Genomic DNA, 23,092 nt, shown 5'->3' with positions numbered 1-23,092 from the left:
TCCACATAAATCGGCTGGCGAAGCAGTTTCAGGACACGCACTCCCGTAGTAGGACCATGTGTTAATATGCAGGTTTATGTTATTGGATCTTTATCTCCATCCGCTGGCGGACTGAAATAAATCCTCAAGATAGTGGATGCGTTCACCAAGTGGATAGATTTCTTCTCAACTCGATAATGAAGACGGCTGACGCTACGGACGGGATTTTGTCCGAGAGAGTTTTCTACCTGTTAGGGATTGCCAAGGACGTTGGAATCAGATGAAAGTCCCGACTTCACCACACAGGTGATACAAAATCTAATGTAACAGTTTGGGGTATAAGAGAGGTTCCATATCCCCTATCGACCACAACGCAGTGCGATTATTGAAGAGATGAGCAGGACTTTAAAAGCCATGTTAGCTAAAATGGTTAAACGACACATGGGACACTGTCTTACCCTATGTTCGTATGATAGCTGTTGTCTGCCCCGTTCGGATATGATCGAAGTGCCGAGAGAGAGAGCCACTATGATGTGGGTCAAGAGTTCTGAACCAAACAGGGTACTGAATATTACGCTCATAGTGGAAAACGAAGCCAACACTGAGCTGAAAGGAATAATTAAATGAAAAATGAACACAGCTCATCTTCAGAGCCAGTGGACTTGACAGCCCAATTTCTCAGGTAATGCGGGATGCAAGCAGGCAGCAAACCATTGCTGTGCTTTGCTCAAGTATCGACGAAAAGTAATAATTAGCTGATACATGCATATTCACTAGCCCAATTGCCGTAACTGCTGCGCTACCGTTACTGTGTTTCGGACAGGGAATGCCCTCCCTTGGTCAAGCCGCTGAGGCGTCACAGACCTGTGTCCGCTGGAAGTCCTGGATGAGCGACTTGTCAAAGATGTCCTTCGTCAGGAGGCGCCGCACCATATAGACCAGGAAACCAACCATCAAGCGAGGAGGAGGGTGGGGCGCGGTGACTCGGGCCAGGCTGATAACATCGTATACTGGGTATATCTTCAGTGATGCTGGTAGACATAATCTATACGACACCTCGTTAAAAGCCGTTTCCACGACAAACGGGTCCTATATAGCGCGGTGCCAATTTGCGGCTCCGAACTTTCATGCGAAGATCCCTTGGTGCATCCAAAATCCCGCTCCTGGTTTGAATGGCCTTGCCTGTCGAAGGAACGGATCAGCCTGCCGGATTTGTTCTTTCTGGGCGCGCAGCAGAGAAGCCCTGGCTCATCTCGAGGAGCGCTTGTAGCGCTGGGTCAACTGTTGAGCAGCAGGAACTCCTGCATCAGTCTGTTGCTCAGGGTAGAGCGGGGGCTGGAACCTCTTCTGGGATTCAAAGGACGACTGGAGGTTATTGTGGGCGATCTCTGCTTAAACCAATTGTGACCTCCAGGACGGGGGTTTGGAGGAGACAAAACAATGCCTGGTTGTCTCCAACTCCTGGTTCACTCTCTCAGTCTAGCCATTGGATTGGGAGTGGCCGCCTTCTGAATAGTCTGAGACAGGGTAGTAAAGTATTGGCTCAGCAGGGCTGCGGTGAGAACAGCCGGAGGGAAGGTAAGTAGGTAAGTTCATCCCTTATTTAGTATTCAGATCTTGAGCGTGTATGTCTGCAGAGCCAGTGTCTTGTTCTGACGTCAGATGTGGGATATTCCGTAGACTCCCAGTGTCGCATTTTGAGTACTGCTGGGGGGATGAGCTACCGGATGGAAGCAAACGTTTGGCCGTGACTCTGTCACTGAGTCTGGCCCTCTGGCAAACAGGAAACAAAGATTGTAGTTTGCCTCGCAGGTGCCAGGATCCAGGGCATTTCTGGACGTGTCCTGAAAATTGAGTGTAAACAAACAGAAATCCTGGTACATATTGTAACCACCGAAATAGGAAGAAAAAGGGAGGTGGTACTGAAAAAAAATAGTAGATAGGAAGTTAGGAAAGAAGCTGCGAAGCAGAACCTCAAGGGTAGTAATCTCGGGTTTACAGCCTGTGACTGCGACAGTAAGGATGGGATTCAATGAAGTGGCAGATATATGCGTGGCTGAAGAATTGAAGCAGGGAGCAGGAATTCGGATTTCTGGATAATTGGGAACATTTCTGGGGCAGGTGGGACCTTTTCCATAGGGACGAGTTGCACTTGAATCTGAGAGGGGGGCATTATTCTTGCAGGCAGATTTACAAGAGCTGCATGGGATGGCTTAAACTAATATGGCAGGGGGTGTGAACCAGGCTGTTAGAGCTGGGGATGAGAGAGAAGGTTAACAACCAGATGATGGGTGTTACCTGAATGTAAGAAAGCACAGACCAAGTACTTACTACATATGCAGTCAGAGCAAAGAGTTAAATTGTACTGAAGAGACAAAATTCAAAATAGCGAAGGCTGGAGGACTGTGGGTGCTCTGTTTAAATGCGTGTAGCAATCAGGATAAAGTGGGCGACCTCGTAGCGCAATTAGGGATGGGTGGGTATGATATTGTGGGCATCAATGAGTCGAGGCTGATGGAAGGGCATATTTGAGAGCTTAACATCAAAGGATATACTCTGTATGGAAAGAACAATCAGCAAGGCATAGGCGGTGGGGTGAATCTGTTGTTAAGAGTTGGAATTACATCTTCAGAAAGAGGTGACATGGGGAGAGAGAATTTTTCAACTTTCGATTGCGTGGAGTTAAGAAATTACAAGGGTAAAGAAAAAAAAAACAGCATGAAAAACATATAAGGCCTCCGAATAGTAGCCGAAGTGTGGGTTGAGATTGCAGAGGTTGCTCGAAAAGGCAGGCAATAGGGTAATGACACAATTGTAACGGGGGATCTCAATATGCAGGGCGACTGGGAAAATCAGGTGGGTGTCGGATCGCCAGGGAGTAAAATCTTTAATTACCTACAGGATGGCTTTTTAGAGCAGCCTGTGCTTGAGCCTACTCAGTGAAAGGCTGTCTTAGATTGGGTGTTGTGTAATAACCCCGATAGTTATTAGGGAACTTAACGCAAAGGAACCGTTAGAAGGCAGGGATCATAATATGATTGAAGTCACACTGCAATTTGAGACGGAGAAGCATAAGGCACATGCATCTCTATCCCAATGAAATAAAGGCCATTGTGGGACATGAGAGACGAGGCTGCGACTCAGGTGGATTGAAAGGGAACAGCAGGGATAACGTCAGTGCAGAGGAGGCTGAAGTTTCTGGGAATAGTTCACAAGGCTCAAGATAGATATACCAAACAGAAGAAGAGGTTTTCAAAGGCGGTGACCGGCAACCGTGTCTGACAAAGTTAAAGGGTGCATAGAAAGCGCATCTAAAGTAAGAAACTGGATAATTTCGAAACTTCTAAAATACAACAGAAGGCAACTAAAAAGCTATAATAAAGGTAAAGATGACATATGAGGATAGACTCGTCAATAATATAAAGCAGGATACCAAGCTGTTTTTCCAGTTATATAAAGAGTAAAAGGGATGTGAGAGTTGGTAGTGGAAAACGATCCTCGTAAGGAGGTAGTAGGGGACTGAGAAATGGTAGATGAACGTAATGGGAACTTTGCATCTGTCTTCACAGTCGAATATACTAGCAGTGTGCCAGAGTTCCGCGAGCGTCTGGAAGCAAGAGCGAGCGCTATTCAATTACAAAGGAGAACCTGCGAGACAAACTCAAAGGTTTGAATGTAGATAAGACACCAGGGCCAGGTGACCTCCATTCCGGAGTTCTGAGGTAGGTTGCTGATAGGTTGAATCCGGAAACCAAACCGAAGCATGATCTTAGAACAATCACTTGATTCTGGCACGGCTGCGGACAACTGGAAGATTGCAAATGTCACTCGACTCTTTAAGAAGGGAGGAAGGCAAAAGAAAGGAAATTATTGGCTCGAGAGCCACAAAGGTGGGGAAACTGTTGGAATCTATTATTAAGTATGAGGATTAGAGGTACTTGGTGACTAATGATAAAATAAGTCAAAGGCAGTATGGTTTCTCTCATGGGAAATCTTGCCTGAGAAAACTGTTAGCCTTCTTCGAGGAAGTAACTAGCAGGGTGGACAAAGGAGAGGCAGTGGATGTCATTTCACAACGCGTTTGATAAGCTGCCACAGATGAGGGAGAAGAAGAAGAAGAAGAAGAAGAAGAAGAAGAAGAAGAAGAAGAAGAAGAAGAAGAAGAAGAAGAAGATATGGTGTTACAGGAAAGGTGCCGGTGTGGATAGCGGAAAAGGTGACAGGCAGGAGGCAGCTGGTGAGAATACAAGGGCCTTTTCTGGTTGTCTGTCGGCAAGTAGAGGTGCTCTTCAGGGGGTCAGCATTGGGACCACTGTTATTCAGGTTGTTTTTCAAAGATGATGGCTTTGTGGTAAAGTTTGCGGATGATATGAAGATATGTGGAATGGTAAGTCGTGCAATGCGATTGCAGAAGGACTTTAAAAAATTGGAAGAATGGGCAAACAATTGGCAGTTGGAATACAGTGTTGGGAAATATATGAGAATGCATTTTGGTAAAAGGAACAATAGTGCAGACTATTATCTAAATGGGGAGAAAGTTCAAACGTCATAAGCGCAACGGGACTTATGAGTCCTCCTGCAATCGCATGGCTTCCTCTGCACGACTGACCCGTCCACCCAGCAAGACTCCCACACGGTAAACTTACAGGTTGAGTCTGTGGTAAGGAAGGCAAATCAAATGTTCTATTTATTTCGAGGAGTACATAATATGAAAGCAAGCATAATATGAAAGAAAGCATAATATTGATGAGCATTTAGAAGTCGCTATTTAGGAGGCACGTGGAGCATTGTCAATCGTTTTTGTCACCATATTTCAGAAAGGATGTGTTGTCAATGGGGAGGGTCAGGGCGAGCTTCCCGAGGAATGAAGGAGCTAACATATGATGAGCAGCTGGCAGATATAGGCACGTACTCACTGAAATCTCGAAGAATGCGTGGGGATATCATTAAAATCTACCGGATGTTGAAAGAACTAGATAGGGTGGATGTGGGGAAGATTTCCCTCTGATGGACTTTTCCAAAACTAGAGGGCAAAGCCTCAGAAATGAGGGGAGACCCCCTTTAGAATAGAGGTAAGGAGGATTTATTTTAGCCATAGAGCAAAATCATCTGGGCTCCTGAGTTGCAGGCCAAGTCCGCGTCTATATTTAAGGTGGAAGCTGATTGCTTTCTGATCAGTCAGGGCACCAAGTGATATGAGGAGGTCAACTGTATGCGGGGTCCTAGATCAGCCACGATGGAATGTCAGAGTAGGCTCGATGGGCTAAATGGCCTTATTGTGTTCCTATGTCTTACGGTCTTAAATGAGCATGCAGTAGATTCGGATCTGCGGGCATATCTGGGTCTGAAAACTGGATTTGGAGTTGGGAAAAGTGAAGGGTCTGAGGGCAGAGAGTTTTTACTGATCAGTAGTGGAGCGGTACGGAATCTGTGTAATAGATCGTTTTGGTTGTTATATTTATAATCTCACAGATCGTTACTGTGAAGAGAGGATTGTTGAGGAGGAGAGTGGGCAGGGAAGATACCCGGAGATGAGCAATTCGGACACGGTATCGGGAAAGTGACGTTGATGTGGTTTCCTGCGTCAAGGGTATAAGCAACCTTTGCAAGTGAGGAGTTTGCGTGTAGATGCAGCTTCCCTGGAGGTGGAGGAAAGAGGACACGCTAACAGGTGGAACCCGATGTGGGAAAACATGGTTTGTCAGGTCTGAGAGCGGTCTTAATATACCATAACCACGCAGAATCAGAAACCCATATTGAGGCGGTTTGAAATGTCGGAAGCAGGGGTTATGTGATCACATGTGCAGGGGGCAGGGTTTCTGTCTCCATCAGACCGGAGTTACAAGTTACAATGTGCAGGGATGAAAACACAGCGCTGGGGGTCCTGATTTCATCACTGATTCTGGCACAGTGAGCAGGTTAATTTTATGGGAAAGAAGAACACAGAATGTTGCGACATTGGAAGAGATCTTTGTGCCTTCCTTATCAAAAAGTATCGAACCGAAATTCCAGGAGATAGCTAAGTTGTGCCGAATCCCGCTCCTGTGTACTGTCGATTTGATCGTCACCTCATGCTAAATGTGCATAAGATGTGCATAAATGTGCCTTCGCCTAAAATATTACTAAAGTGGCTACGGACCTCATCTACAGTCGGTGTTCGTTCAAATTCTTTGTTAGCTCCTTTATATATATATTACAAAAAAACAAAGAAATGAGAAATTACGGCGCCTACCTCACAACGAGGGAGCTAGGGCTTTACTCTTTGGAGAGAAGGAGGATGACAGGAGACATGATAGAGGTGTACAAGATATTAAGAGGAATAGACAGAGTGGACAGCCAGCGCCTCTTCCCCAGGGCACCACTGCTCAGTATAAGAGGACATGGCTTTAAGTTAAGGGGAGGGAAGTTCAAGGGGGATTTTAGAGGAAGGCTTTTCACTCAGAGAGTGGTTGGTGCGTGGAATGCACTGCCTGTGTCAGTGGTGGAGGCAGATACACTAGTGAAGTTTAAGAGACTACTAGACAGGCATATGGAGTAATTTAAGGTGCGGGTTTATATGTGAGGCAGGGTTTGAGGGTCAGCACAACATTGTTGGCCGAAGGGCTTGCATTGTGCTGTACTATTCTATGTTCTATGTCGTGGAAGCTACCTTGAGAAACAGACTTTCTGCAGATAATAATTGGACCTTGGGGAGATATTCCTTTTGCAGGCAAAACTATCATAAATTTGATACCAACTCATTTGAGTTGAAGTTAAGAGGTCTGTAAAAGTGAATGCAGTCTGCTCATAGCGCATTGAAGAAAGTGCCGATGTTGGCTGTAATCATCTAAATTAACTTGTAACGCTGCCTACTCAAACCGAGCAGGAACCAGGGAGAACCAGCTCTCCGAGCACTCAGTGTGAATTCCGCCAGTTATCCTTGTGATTGCAATATTTTCCCGAAGAAATCCGTTTCCTCTCTGTTACTGAGAAGGAACGGCTTTCAGGTCACCCGACCAATGAACAATCGCACTAGAGTGCGGGATTCATCGTGGAAATGGGGTGTGGGGGAAAGGAGAGAGGGCATATCGTGAGAAGGTAAACAATTGAAAGGTAGGGTGAAAGGAGATGGAGATCGCGGGCTGCGGGGGCTGAAGGATCTGTTTCCGAGCTGTGTCTCTATCGGGCTCTAAACCAAGTTTATCCTCGCCTCACCCACGTTTCCTGATGACCGCCATTTCTGTTGTGTCCAAATGGAAAACACTGCGACAGCCTCTGAGAAGATCTCAAATATTTAGTTTATTAATTAGTTGAATAACTGACGTGAGCGGATATTTCGCTGCGCTGATGAACTGCTCTCTGAACTTGGACTGAGTTACCCCATAAATAAACGTGTTTGTGCAGCAACTTAACACCAGCAACATATCTCCGGAGTGTCCAAATATATATTCTGAATCATTGTAATTATTCTGATCCAATCCGGAAATCGTGTAATAAAGGAATTCGGCAACATACACCGACCACAGGATGATGAAGCTCCCTGAGATGGTGAGAAGTAAGATCACAGACCTCCTCCTGCTCTCCATCTCCGGGTCACTGCGGTTCTCCGTCTTACTCTGACCCCTCAGCCCCTTACGGACGCGACTCGTCACTAAAATGTGTCTGACTGTCAGAGCGTTGAACAGTAATATTAACACGAACGGGAGTAATGGCGTTAGAACGGTAGAAAGCCAGTCATATCCCACCCACCCGGGATCCGTATAGTAGCCCGGCTTTATAATACAGTCCCAGGGTATATTGTCAATCACTTTGACAGAGTGATATATGAAGAAGATGGGCACATTTTTAACACAGAACAGAACTCCAGTTATTGTCAGAACCAAAGCCGCAGTTTTCCCGGTGCAATACTTTGCTTTCCGCTTCTGACAACAGATGGCGACAAAACGATCAAAGGTGAAAGTGACGGTGAACCAGACAGAACAGTCTGTTGATGCCTCTCCCAGGGCGGAGATCGCACTGCACACCGGGGTGATGTCCAGGAAAGTTCCGGGGAAGTAATAATAACTGACCCGCCACAATATGAGTTCAAAGATGATGGTAAGAAGGTCCGCCGTTGCCATGGCCACCAGGTAGCGAGTGGTGCAGGTGGAGATGCCGCATTTGCCCCGGGACAGGATCACGATTGCCACTAAATTCACTGGGGGAGCAGCAAAAAAAATGTTAATAGCTGTTTCCTCGCTCTCTATGTCGCAGGGCAGAAATAAGCGGGTAACTGAGAACAATGAAACTTTGCAGGTAACTCATTTCTGGAGGATTCAGAGTCGTAGAGCAGGAGACCCGAATGCCTCAGTCGAGTGCATTCTATGCGATAGGGTCCGATATTCGTTTCAGGGAGAGGAGTAGTGTTTGTCCGTGTTTAATAGCTGATCAGTGAGGGCGGTTTGGAGAAATCAATATAAATCTCCCAGCATCGCGGTTTCGAATGAGATACAAAGCCTGGACGCCTCAGCAACTTTGTCACGATGGAGATCGCTGTGTTCTCGTCACCTATGCTATGTCAGTCTCCCCATACCGCGAGGCCGCGCTCCCCCCCTCCTCTGTCAATTCTCAAATATCAAAACAAAGGTGTTTCACCCGTTCGCATGACTTAGTCTTATTTCCCTCGGGATCAACAAAGTTTGTCTGTCTGTCCGTCTGTCCCCTCCTCGACTCTGGATGGTCAAGCGTCCACAGGGGACCAGCATGGCTTTTCTCTTCTAAAGTCTCCAACTACTCTCGGCCACTGTTTCCTGTACGCAATGCAAGGCACACAACCAGAAAACTTCAATTTTCACTTTGAAAGATTTTGCCGACCCTCTGAGTGTTCAGCTATTTCACACGTTCGTGCTTAAGCCATCCGACTTCCAAAGGAAAGACAATATAGACACTTCAAAATATTTGCCACTTTTAGGGGTTACTCCGAATTACTGCAGCATTATTCTAAATGCTTCGAAGCGTATGGTTCCAGAGCGGAGTATCGCATATCCTGAACCAGACTGACCTCTAAAGGAAACCCCTCTTCACTTCATGAATAATAAGGCGCGGAGAAAAACAAATCAGGTTGACTAAAATGCAGACAGACACTTATTCTAATGTTAGAACCTCCTCACGATGATACGGAGTCAAATTCACAAGTGATTTCTCCCGTTCTCCCCTGAATCACACCGGTGATCCGCTTCCCGCATTCCCTTCAACTCTCAGCAAATCCTTGGAAAGCAATACGTTCCAATTTGAACTTAAAGCAAGTTTCACTTTTAATACGGATAACAGCAAGTCGGCCGTAAAGGTGCCGAGTGCGCAGGATTATCGGAGTTAACTTCGACAGCGGCTTTACGCTGATAAATGAAAGTTCCCTTCCATGATTCCATCTCCCAGATCTTCCACTCCACGTCCATTGCAACGACCAGTTGGAATTTATCCAAAGGCACAGATTAAATTGCAAGGGAATTTCTGAACGAGTACAGAGTTTCATCACAATGTCTGCACCGCACTCACTGATACACCGGCCTCACAACTCGGTCACGAACTGAAGGAGTTCAAAGACCGCGCACACTGAACTGCAAACATTTGTTCACCTATGTTCTTACCAGGAACACCAATAACGGCGATGATCATGTAATATATCTTTCTCACACGGTAAAACGTTTCAAGCATGCTGCCTGAGATTCAGTCTGTCTTCCAGCTGCCGGCGATCTCGCCCAAGAAACTCAGAGCTGATGAATCTCCACGGTCATTCATTTATACTCGCTCCAGCACACTGAATATTCAATTCTACACAAGGCTGACGTGTCTTCCAACAGCTGGGGTAAAAATAAAGATGATGCCATTCAATTAAAATCCCAGTTGTGATGAGGTATGGATAGGTTGACAGGAAATTGCAACATCTCAAAGATGAAGAAATGACGATTGGAGAAGTCAGTGAATGTTATTGTGAAACAATCTCAGGCTCACCTCTCGGTTCTATGATTGTTATTGTTGATCTTGTCCATTCCGAGGATCCATGGACTTTGTCACCATAGACCAATGTTATACTCTCAATGGGCTGCTCTGTTTCACTCTGGGAATTGTCTCGGTTATAGATCTTGCAATAGAAATATAAAATAAAGAACAAGATATTTGTACGTTCCTGGACATAGTGAAGAACCTTAAACTAATATCATATCCAGGCTCACGGAGATATTGAATGCATGTAAACGTTTAGTCAAATTCACTGCAACACGCACAAAACGCTGGAGGAACTCAGCAGGTTAGGCAGCATCTTTGGAAATGATTAATCTGTCGACATTTCTGCCCAAGACCTTTCTTCAAATTAATTAACACTTCGTCGCTCCTCACCTCCATCAACAGAAGTGAGATTTCCCAGTGGCAAACCATTTTCTTTCCGATCCCCGTTCACGGTCCGATATGTCGACCCGTGGCTTCCTCTCGTGCCACAATGAGGTTACTCTCAAGCCGGATGTGCTACACCTCAAATTCCGTCCAGGTAGCCTGCAATCTCATGGCAAGAACATCAATTTCCGTTGAGTTCCGGTGTTTTCCCCTCCTTCCTTTCCCCACTTCGGCCTCACCCATCCCCTTCTAGCTTGTCCTTCCCTCTCCCCAAGAGGTTCTTATTCTGCCATCTTCCTCCTTCCTTTCTACCCCCTGATAAAGAGTCTTGGCCCGAAACGTCGTCTGTTTGTTCATTTCCATAGATGCTGCCTGACCTGCGGAGATACACCAGCGTTTTGTATGTGAATACAATTGATATACATGCAGTCTTTCGTGTAGTAAACCAGCAGCCACCAATGCTTGCACCGATATGAAGCAAAGTAATTCAACCGCCGTACACATGACCGTCGAATTGGTGTATATCTTTAAACCGACATAGCACCTGCATTCATTACATTTGTAACAATAATTGTTTGGCAGATGCGCTAAATTGCTAGCGTTGTTGATAGTGTTGTAGACAATGGCATTTGCCTATTTGACACTTCCATTGTAAACACAACACAACATTGTTTATTCTGTTTTTTATGTTCCTAATATGCCGCCTCGATTTACTTATGTATTGAATGGTCTGAACAGAATGGCTCATGAGAAGAGTCCTTCACTCTCTCTAGATACCCGTTCCAATAAATATCCAATGGGTCGTCGGTTGTGGGATTAAATTTGTCATTTTGTCAGCTATTCAGCGAAGGGCAGACATGGGTCAATATTGATGTACGAGTTTACCTTCCATGGGTGAGTATGGCTGGGAAATTCACAAAGAGTGACGGGGCTGTCGGAAGTGCTGATGTGGACACGAAGAAAGAAATGGAAGTCCAAACATCAATAAAGGTATGGAAGCAGATTTACAATGGGGCATCCAATACGTTCTGAACAGATGCCGTCACGGACGGGAAAAGTCATGATGCAATAATATATCATAGTAGTCTGATTTTCTGCTCCCCGTGAGTGATGGACGTGATTGCTGTGGAGCCGCTGCACAAGTGTTTCACCAGGAAATTGCCGAACATGGAACATTTCCGATATCAGCGGAGAATCTGTCATTCTCTCCTTGAAGCGGAGGACCAGGGGGTGTTACACACAGAAGCTAAACCAATATTAACGACATACAGTGGCTTGCAAACGTCTGGGGCACCACTGGTCAAAATTTATGTTACTGTGAATATTTAAGTGAAGGGAAGTTGAAATGATCTCCAGAAGTCATAAAGTTAAAGATGAAACTTTTTTTTCAACATTTTAAGCAAGTTTAGTATATTATTTTTGTTTTGTACAATTTTAGAGTGAAAATAGGAAAGGAGCACCATTCAAAAGTTTGGGCACCGCAAGAGATTTGAGCGCTGAGATAACTTTGACCAAGGTCTCAGACCTTAATTAGCTTGTTAGGGCTGTGCCCTGCCGACCGAGCCTACTGCTCTTTCAGGGTTCACAATGATGTCTCCACTACATTGGAAAATAAAACACAACCTGGATTTGCTCGGACTGCGAGCATAGTTGATCCTGAGCTCATCACAATTTAATGCTTATTCCACTGATATTCGAACTTCTTTCCTCTATCTGGGGCCTTCTCCACTGCCATCGTATGCATAACATAAATGAGGAGAACGGCATCTCATCTTCCAACTAGACACCTCACAACGATAGGGAACACACTGGCCGTTGTTTTTTTCTTATTCCGGCTGAATTACCTTTCGTTGTTACTCTGATGATGCCCATGACCCCTTCCTGCCCCGGTACCATATAATCTTAAATAACGGCCAGTATTTCACATAAAGTTCCATGGTCTAATTGATCTTTCACCACGATGTCATCTCCACGTTGAAAATTGGCACACTTGCACCCTTGACTCAATCCCGTGGGTTAGGGTTAACGGGGTTTCACTTCCTACACACTCTGCTACTTTGGGCTAGGAATAACGAGGATAGCAGAACCAGGACATAGAACTGGGAACCAGGAGCCTGGGCTTGGACTCCGAGCCAGAGACTGGACAAGGACCCAGAACCTGGGTCTTGACTCGGGCTCGGACTACAGAACCAGGCGAGGACAAGACGAAGCTATACAAGACGAGGAGAGGCAACAGGACTGGACGTCAGACTCATGGACAGGACGAGGGAACCCCAGCACCGGGCTGGGCAAGGTACTCCTGGGCTGGGCGAGGCACATGGACAAGACGAGAATACAAAGCTGTGGCTTGGACAGGACAAGGATCTTGGACGTGACTGGGACTGGACAAGACTCCGAAGCCTTGACTTGGTCGAGGGAGAGACAGGAACGCAGAGCCTGGGCCGAGGGAGAGACAGGAACGCAGAGACTGGGTCGAGGGAGAGACAGGAACGCAGAGCCTGGGCCGAGGGAGAGACAGGAACGCAGAGCCTGGGCCGAGGGAGAGACAGGAACGCAGAGACTGGGTCGAGGGAGAGACAGGAACGCAGAGCCTGGGCCGAGGGAGAGACAGGAACGCAGAGCCTGGGTCGAGGGAGAGACAGGAACGCAGAGCCTGGGTCGAGCGCGAGACAGGAACGCAGAGCCTTGATCAGGGAAGAGCAGGAACGCAGAACACTGAGCCGAAGGAGAGACAGGAACATGGAACACCGAGCCGGGACCCCTCCTTGGGTACACATTAGGGCCGGGACACATTACACAGAACACAGAAAACAACGAAACAGGTCCCAACGCTAGGTAGCGGCGAAACGGCCGGACCTACCTAGCGGAGGCGTGGACTTAATGAGACAGTTCCAAACTGGGCGGGGCTCCAGACACAAGCAAGGCGAGGCAAAGTTCCAGGCAGAGGCAAGGCTAAGCGTGGAAAGGCTCCAGGCAGAGGCAATAGACAATAGACAATAGGTGCGGGCCATTCGACCCTTCTAGCCAGCACCACCATTCACTGTGATCATGGCTGATCATACTCAATCAGTACCCCGTTCCTCCCCTCTCCCCATGTCCCTTTGACCCCGCTATCTATAAGAGCTCTATCTAACTCTCTCTTGAATGTATCCAGAGACTTGGCCTCCACAGCCTTCTGGGGCAGAGCATTCCACATATTCAGCACTCTCTGGGTGAAACATTTTTTCCGCATCTCAGTTCAAAATGGCCTACTCCTTATTCTTAAACTGTGGCCTCTAGTTCCGGATTCACCCATCAGCGGGAACATGCTTCCTGCCTCCAGCGTGTCCAATCCCTTAATAATCATATTATTAAGGCAAGACAAGGCGAGGCGAAGCAAGGCTCCGGGCACAGTTTGCAGGGCAGGGCTTCAAGCGCAGGGAAGGAAGGGAACAGTCCAGCCTCAGGGTAACGGCAATGATGGCCTGACTTACCCAACGGAGGCAAGGACCGGGAGGGACAGATCCCACCGTAGGGTAACGACAAGGACGGTCTGACTTACCCCACGGAGGCGAGGACAGGATACCGACGGCATGAAACCCACACAGAGGCAAGGACCGGATACTGACGACAGAAACCCCACAGAGAAAAGGACAGGATACTGACAAGAAGAAACATCCGCCAGCCTCGAACCCAGGGCCACTGAAATTCCCGGCCACAAGACGAGAATCAGGTGCCTATGATGAAGCCCAAATGAGACCAGGGACAGCCGGAAGACGCGGAGTCCGGAGTCCACGGACCGGGCTGTGAGCCGGAACGCGAATTTCACGGACCGGACCATGACTGTTACAAAGTAGCGGGGCAGCTTTTTTTGATGTAATCTGAATTCGTTTACCAGAATTTGATCAGGATTGGTCGTTGTCTCCCTATCCAGATACTTCTGACATACTGTGAGGCTGCTTAGCGTCGCTAGGTGCTCAAAGGTTTATAGTTTGAAAGGTCCAATTCAATTCAAAGAATTGTATGCAATATACATCCTGAAACGTATTTCCTTCTCAAACATCCACGAAAACAGAGAAGTGCCCCAAAGAGTGAATGATGGTTAAACGTGAGTACTCCAAATACCCCCTCCCCAGCTCCCCTCTCCCCGCGTGCGGCAGCGAGTAACAATCCCAGCAAAATGCGTCAACACCACCACCGAGCACAAACGTGAGGTAGGCAACAGCAAAGACACAGACTTGCAGTTACCCCAAATACTTCTCGTTACATCCGGCATTCGACAAACCACAGGTTCTCTCTCCCCCTAATAAGGGAGAGCGAGCTCTCTCCCATTTTCACGGCGAGTGGGAGACATAACAGCAACCGAGATCCGTGCCCGAAAACAGTAAAGCTCTCAGGTCTTCTGGCCCACAGTAAAAGTGTTTCCGGCCTCACCGGTGACACACGGGTCTCCTGCCGTGACACCGACCCTCGACCCGGCCATCTCCAGAGCCCCGAGATCTAAGGCTTCCAAGTGCGGCCGGGACTCTCAGGCCGAACCCTTGGCATATCGGATACCGGACAGTTCTGATACTCCAGTCCCATTCCCGCAAAGAACCGAAGTCAGCCAGTAACTCCAGGTCAAGGTCTTCGAAAGAACCCTGAAAAGGAAAAATGAAAACATGACAGATGGTAGGAGAGCTGTTTCCGAAGATGCGTGCAAAGGAGTCGTTTAGTGGCATCTTAACTCTGCCTCCACATCCGTGCATCTTGTTTCCGATGTGTGACCACTCTCCCTCTGAGGGGAAAATACACATTTCCCACCCGATCACGGTGCTCTTCATAATAACACATGTCGGGCAAACGAATTTAGACCATCGCCTTTCCAGCAGAAAAATGGCTGCCTATCGTTGGCTGATATTCGTGTCTCTCTGAGCCACAGTGTTCTGTTCTTGTTCAGTGCTGGGGCCTCTTCTGCAGCACCTGTTATCATCTAGCATCCAGAATTGTCCCCCAAAATGTCATAACCTTGGACCAAGTATTCTCTCCTCTTTCAGTCCACAAACCTCACTCAGCCCCGCGGTTATTCTCATTTAATTCCATTAGGATATCGGCTACATTTCTGGTGAGTCGAGGCAGAATTTTCCCTTGCCTTTTTGAATCCGCCACTGCAAACCCCTTTTCGAATATGAATACCGGCGAAAATTATTAGTTTGTGTCTCTACTATGCATTCTTTCTTGCCGTCTACTTTGTCTCGATTGTTCCTCTTAGTCCAAGCACTTTCTACGACAGGTCGATTGACCTCAGTGTCTGATTGTCGCTTGAACCAGTTTCAACCAAGTTGACCAGTGAACTGTCTTGCTCACCTCTCTCCATCCTCATTCATTATTGGACATTCCTCTCAAATTTTAAATACACTTGACAGACCCCTATGACATATAACCCAGGAATTCTCTACTGAGGCGGAAGTTTCGAGAGATTGGAAAGGTTTATCAACTTCTGCACTCAAAATTCTATCCTGAATTGTTACAGAATTTCAAATCTAAAAAGACCTCCCCTCTTATCGGTGCATTAACATACCACGTCAAAAAAAACAGCAATTCAATAACATAATGAACTCACTTCCCTGTAATCCATTAGCCACTTGGTTCTCTCACTCAATACTTGGGAAATAAAAGTCCCCTGTACCTATAACATCAATCTCAGAACTTGCCTGTTTTGTAATTGAGAAGAGGGTAACGCAAAGGCTCAGAGTGGAGACTCCACTGGTCATGGTGAATGAAGGAAAATAAAAAAGCTGTGATAAAGATTTGGATGATTACCTATGGGACAATGTGAGGCAAGGAGGGTAAACGAATCCCGAGAGAAAGGATGCTTAATTGAGAATTGGGTAGAATGGTGGCAGCAAACTGAAGTGCAGCGGGATCGATTATAAGAACCAATAATGCTTTCCATGACGTGGAGACTCTTCTTGAAGAGAAGTTGTCCACCTTAAGGAGAGGGCAACATATTTACGAGGAGGGCGGGTGCGAGGAGCGAGAAAATAATGCATTTGAGTCAGTCTTTGATGGTTTGTGAAAGAAGAGTGAGTGATAAGAGGCAGATCAGCTTGTAGCGATGTGGAAGGATTGAGTGCAATGTATACTGATTTAAATCAGGAGTGGTGCAAATCCTCATGGTTATGACTATGATAGGCAGCCCACTTCCAAACACCTCTTGCCAGTACACGAACAGGACTATGCTACCTTCTTCCATCCCCTTCCCCACATGCGACCAGTGAGAAAGTCGCAACGGAAGGAGACAGAGGCAGGAATCTGAAAGCAGAATATACCATGCACTGCATCCTTTCTGCCTCACCCAGAAGCTTTTGTGCCAGAACACTTAGCTGCCTTTTAAAGTCTCAGAATTACATTCTCCACACTGGACTGTGCGAAAATACATGGATAGGTGAGCAAGTGAAGAATTAAATAATCCGTTAAGTTACTTCTAGTTATTAACAGAGGATACCGCTAGACGTGCTAACCAGACAAGCGCCAAGCACCTGACCACATTTACGTCAGATCCATGAATGGTGCTCCAAGCGCTATAATTAATCAACATGATATCGAGACATTTTAGAGCCAGAAGTCACATAAATTTCGTTCGGAACTTTAGTGTGTCGCAGCACTGACAAAATAGAAAATCTATGGTAATGTTTCATCGGTCTGTCATTATACCCACGGAGTGGAGACTCAGTATGGAGTATGGAGTACTCAGCATGGGGACTCAGTACAAAGTTATCGCGTGTGAATAAGTAAGTGCAGGCGTGAGTATATGAGGGAGGACACACACTAAAGTAATATACCCTTAATTAGGTGATAAAGGCGATAGTTCCGGACCGGATTTGGTAGGCAAATGTTCCCAGTAACACACACAAAATGCTGGAGGAACGCGGCAGGCCATGCAGCATCTATAGGGAGAAGCGCTGTCGACGTTTCGGGCCGAGGCCAGTACCCTGTTAAATATATATTCATTCAGCGGTGGTTATGGGGATTACTAAACATGATTCTATACAGCAACACTTTCATTTAAATTACATCCTATGTTTGAGTGGAATTTAGAGGTCAGAAAACGTGGAAGCCGCTGGGGATTCGGTGACGCGATGACTGCATGTTTTAAATTGTTGAGTATCAACTTGTGACGACACATAGCCTCCAGCGTCCATATGCTTGAAACTCGGAAGGATTTCTTAAATGTTTGAACGATTCTAATTATTGCTTGGTTGTAAACTGTTCAACACTTAATATTACGACGTGTTCTGCAAAAGTTTATAATGTGAATGCATTGAGGTTGTAAAATATTGCACGAGGACAGGACGTTTGCGGGTTCCCTTGAAAAACAAGGAGAGGTAATTCGGTCGTAAATGAACGGAAAGCAGTCGTGTCTTTGTTAGGTTTGTATTGACAGGATGTTTGAATTAATCCTCTGTTTCATCACAGGATATGACTGTCTGTAAAAGTCTGGTTCGTTGAGTGAAATGCATTTCCAGGTACTGAGCTGAATTTCAGAGAGTGGGTCTTTCCGAAATTACATGAAGTGTCAGTGTATGTGGGCCGCAACCACCCCGATCTTTCTTTCCTCTGGTCCTTGGAATATCTGATAAGGGATTACACTCTGGTATTTAACTGTTTATTCTGTATGCGCCAGTTATCTACAACGGGTTTGAACGTATAAAAGTGCATGCTTGCACTTTGTTTTGCATGTACCTGTGTAGTTATATGGTGTTATTTTACTTGTCTGCCTTGTTATTGATTTCAGAGGGAGTCGCCGATTTCACACCGGCCAGGTAGAATCGTGGTAAAAAGGTATCCATGTATGATAAACCCACTATTCAAAGGGAAATTGGTATTAGGATAAATGCATTTGTACTCGAATTAGGAATTTGATTTTGGCATGTTGGAATGCTGGTTCACTTGGCTGGTCAGACTTTAATTTGACCATCCTGCAGCACTTAGATAAACGCTGAATCTCAGAATGCAACTGCACGTTATACTGTATTATCCGATATATTTGGATAGCACCACAAGATGCTGCTAAATGTCGACTTTGGGGCCTCCATTGGAAAAGGTTGTTTCGATGTTAATGTAGCATCCGCCCTGTTGTATGTAACGGGTGTTCAGATTATACAGTATAACGTGCGCTTCCATCCTGAAATTCACCATTTTGCTGACATCAGTAAATTATCCAAGTGCTGCAGGATGGTCAGATTACAGTCTGCCTCTCAGAGCACTGTAACAGCAGAGTCGAGATAAGTTTGTAAACTGTACTAAACTTTATACCTTCTTGCGGAATATCACTGGTCCCTGTCCTCCTGGCAGAATTCCCTCCAATTGTTATCTAATCTGCCAATTTGCTAATTGTGTGTCCACGAAACCAGGTTTCCCTAGATGGAATGCCATCTAACTTTCTGAACGTGCCAACCATGCCTAGCCCGGTCAAACACCTTACAAAGTTAATACATCCCACATCGACTTCGGACTTAAGCGGTTTTTTTTGAATTTTCTAAGAAATCAGTCATGGGCATAAATGATGACCATCCATTACAAAACCACGCTGCCTATCCCCAACCAGAATACGTTTCTCGAGATACTCAAAAATTTCCTCCTTAAAAATCCTCTCCAATAGCTTGCTAACAACTCACGGAAGACTCATTGGCCGGTAACTCTCAGGACAATCCTCACGGAATTCTTAGAACAAAGAAAAAAACATTTGCCACCCTGCTATCCTCCGGTACTACTTCTGTGGATAGTGAGACCACAAATATCATGCCCCAATTCGCAGCAATATCTTCGCCCGCTTTCAACAAAGTATCTCCCTTCTAGAAAAGGCGAATGATTATTTTAATATTTTATGTTTCCAGCGCATAATTGTTACCGTCGGTATCTGTGTTTTGTTACTCTTAATCCTCATTAATCAAGGTCCCGCTCACTGTTGAATATATAAGCAAAGTATCATTAAGGACCTTCACTGCTTCCTTGCACTTCAGACCCATGCTTACCATTTTATTTCTCAGCTCTCCCACCCTCTGTCTCATCACCCTCCTGTTCTTCTCGTACCTTAATTCGACTTTCCAAGGACGCCTCATGTCCCTTTCTAAGTTCATTGTTCGTTTCCGTCCAGACTACATTGTAACATTCCATAGCCCTGCCTGATCGTTTCTTCCTGACCCTCAAATATCTTTCTTTCTTCCTCTTGACGAGGTGTTCAATATCGTTGTCAACCAGGTTTACTTTACACTACCGTCCTTACCTCGCCTCAATGAGACAAGTTTATACTCAACCCCAATGCAAGTCGACAAAGAATCACCTGTTGTGCAGTTCAAGGAGCAAACCCTCTCCCGAATTCGTCTCCCAAGTTGTTACCCAATAGCACCAATTAGATACAGTCTGCATCTATCCCGGTGTAGTTATCGGACATTTCGAATAGTTGACCCGCGAAGAGATCTATTACCTGATCCTTCTCCTTTTCTGGTGCAGGATCCAAGAGGGACTGTTCTCCATTCCGCCTGTCCGATAGTTGTGCCAGGACTCATTTCTGGACGCAACTACGAAATTCAGTCATATCTAAACCCTTTAACGCGAGGAAGTGCCGATGAATTTTATTGAAATTTAAGCTGCCTGTGACAACAGCTTGTTAATATGGCAGCTGTCCAAAATATATCTCCGCATCTCCGCGCTGTTTCTGTATCTATGTGTGTGTATACGCACCACACACACACACACACCACACACCATACACACACACACATACACACACACACCACACACACACACACACACACCACACACACACACCACACACACACACACCACACACCATACACACACACATACACACACACACACCAGACATACACGCCACACACCATACACACACATATACACACACACACCACACAGACACCACACACACAGACACACACACACACACACACCACACACACACACCACACACACACACACACACACACACACACACACAAACACACACACACACACACACACACACACACACACACACACACACACACACACACAACACACATATATATTTTATTTTATTTTTATTTTATTTTTATTTAATTTTTGGTGATGGGGTGCGGGTCTGTGGTCTGTACAGAATGCTCACAAACTAGTGATTGCTCCCTTTCTGCTCTGAGATCTACTCCCAGTCTATCAATAGACAGTCACTCCACGGTTCCTTCCCTTTCGGACTCTGCGTGCTATCATACTCTCCCCGTGTTTCAATGGGACTCACTTTACTGTCTTTTATCTGATTCCATTTTGAAATATATGAACCCGGGAAAGTGCAGCAGCCATTCCTGCCCTTGCGGTCTGGCAAAATCTCTCAGTTGTGTGCTGGAAGGATTCATGTCAATATAAAAAAGAAAGACAGTCTAGCGAACAGTCCGTACCGGATCTAATATTAGAAAAGGGAACGGATCAGGTGACAAATCTCTCCGCTGATCACCATTTCAGAACGACAGGGCAGAACTCTCCTTCATTTACCGTACACGTGGATATGACCAGGGAGTATAGATGTATTGATCTGGAGATCTGCGATGTGTGGTGCTAACTGGCCAGAACATGGAATGGTAAATAAGGAAATGATGTACTGAAGGAAATGCACAACAGATTTGTGGAGATTGTTCACAAAACACTTACATGAGTTCAGTATCGGCTTGTCTCATTGAAACAAAGGATGATAGCGTAAAGTAACCCTTGCTGACAAGAAATATGGAACAGCTCGTCAAGAGGAAGAAAGGAAGATACTTTAGGATCAGATAGGGTTTTGGCGAGTCACAATGTCGACAGAAAAGAATTTAACAATGGACTTCAAAGTTAGAAGCGGAGTAAAGATGCACTAAGATAAGTGAAGAACAGGAGGAGACCTGATAGAGTGTAGGCAGATCAGATGTAAAAGAGGAAAACTTGTGTCTGGAGTCCAAGGAGGCGGTGACGCTCCTCACTGAATACATTGATCAATGTGAACACAGCGTCAAAAGATAGATATGCTCGAACATGCCGACGTTGAAAGGAGGATGCGATAGAAACTTGGAAAACATGATAGATGATTCCCCGATACCGGAAGGGATATACTTCAGGTGATAGATGATTCCCCGATACCGGAAGGGATATACTCCAGGTAATAGATGATTCCCCGGTACCGGAAGGGATATACTCCAGGTGATAGATGATTCCCAGATACCGGAAGGGTTATACTCCAGGTGACAGATGATTCCCCGATACCGTAAGGGATATACTCCAGGTAATTTTGGAAGGCGAGCTCAGATATTGTTGAGCTTTTGGACAGGATATTGGTGTCTTTGCCGGCCATGGAAGTAGAACTAGATGATTGGAGGGTGGAAAATGTTATTCATTTGTTGACGAAAAATAATAGGGATACTTCTTGGAATTATTGACCAGGGAGTCCTACATCAGTAGTGGGTAAATTATTGGAGGGGATTATTGAAGAAGGAATTTATGAGTATTTAGAGAAACGTAGTCTGGTTACGGACAGACAACATGGCATGTTGTCCTTGATGAGTCAGATTGAATTATTTGAAAAAGTGAAAATAAAAGAAACAGAAGAATCAGATCAGTCGATGTGGGTGCATTAATTACGGTCAAGTATTTGATCAGCTCCCAAAAGTGGACTCATTCAGAAATTCAGGAAGCATGGGATCGAGGGAAACCTGGCTGCGTTGATTCAGAATTGGCTTCCGAACAGAAGGCAGATGATGTCGTAGACAGAGTGAATTCTGGATGGAAGACAGCGGGCAGCCGTGTTCCGCATGCAGAGTCGAAATTTCGGTACACTTCATAACTTTCTTTGGAGTTTGCAGTTAAACTGCTGAAATAGGGCTGAGGGAAATAGTCGATTTAATCTGAACACAGAGCAGCAGCTGGATAATTAATGGAATTAAGACTGACGACGTGAGCAAATCGCTGAACGATTGACTGGACCGGCACGTTGTCTAAACTGACCTGTCATTTACGTATTACAGGGCAAATGCAACATTGACTTCAAAGCACTACAACTTAAAACCAGCATTTCGAAGTGTTCAGCAGCAGCTTTTGCTGCTCATTAAAATAACCAGCCTTTGCAAAATGCCAATTTCAAATTCCCAATTGAAGTACACACCATTTTATCATAATGCCAATTTACCTCTGAATCGTGGTTTTATCGCATCCAGTGCAGACACGCTCATATTTCGATCTATTTAACCCTGAATCCACATGGCCGGTGTGGAATCCGTGTCTCCATTTGAAATCATTAATAAATGAAACACACAAATCTACACAAACTAAAATCGCAGCGAAAGCAAAGCAAATATCCAGGCTTACACTTGTCTTCCTTCAAAACCATCGCAGGCAATTGGAGAATACAGAATAAACAACTTCCAAAGCTTGCATCTTCTCATGCTATAACCATCCATTATCTCAGTCTCCATGCTTCAGTGTGTGCGAGGCCAGAGGGATCGAACAGTATCAAAGACTGTCTAGATTGGTCGGTGCTGTGAGACACTAAAGTTCTAACCCAGACATACAGTCAGTCAGCCACAGGGAACCACTGCACAGAAACAGGGTCTCCAGCCCGTCAGGACCGGGAGGAATTGTTTAAACTGCCTACTGCCATCGACCTCACCCGGACCGTGGCCATCCATATCCCTCTCATCCGTGGACTTCTCCAATCAACTCCTAAACGTTGACATCGGAATCTCAATTATCATTTGTGTTGGCAACACTCTGACCACCCTCTGAGTGA

The sequence above is a fragment of the Hemitrygon akajei genome, unplaced genomic scaffold, assembly GCF_048418815.1.
Source record: "Hemitrygon akajei unplaced genomic scaffold, sHemAka1.3 Scf000045, whole genome shotgun sequence".
In the NCBI taxonomy this organism is placed as follows: Eukaryota; Metazoa; Chordata; class Chondrichthyes; order Myliobatiformes; family Dasyatidae; genus Hemitrygon; species Hemitrygon akajei.
Note: the sequence above shows the minus strand (reverse complement) of the source record.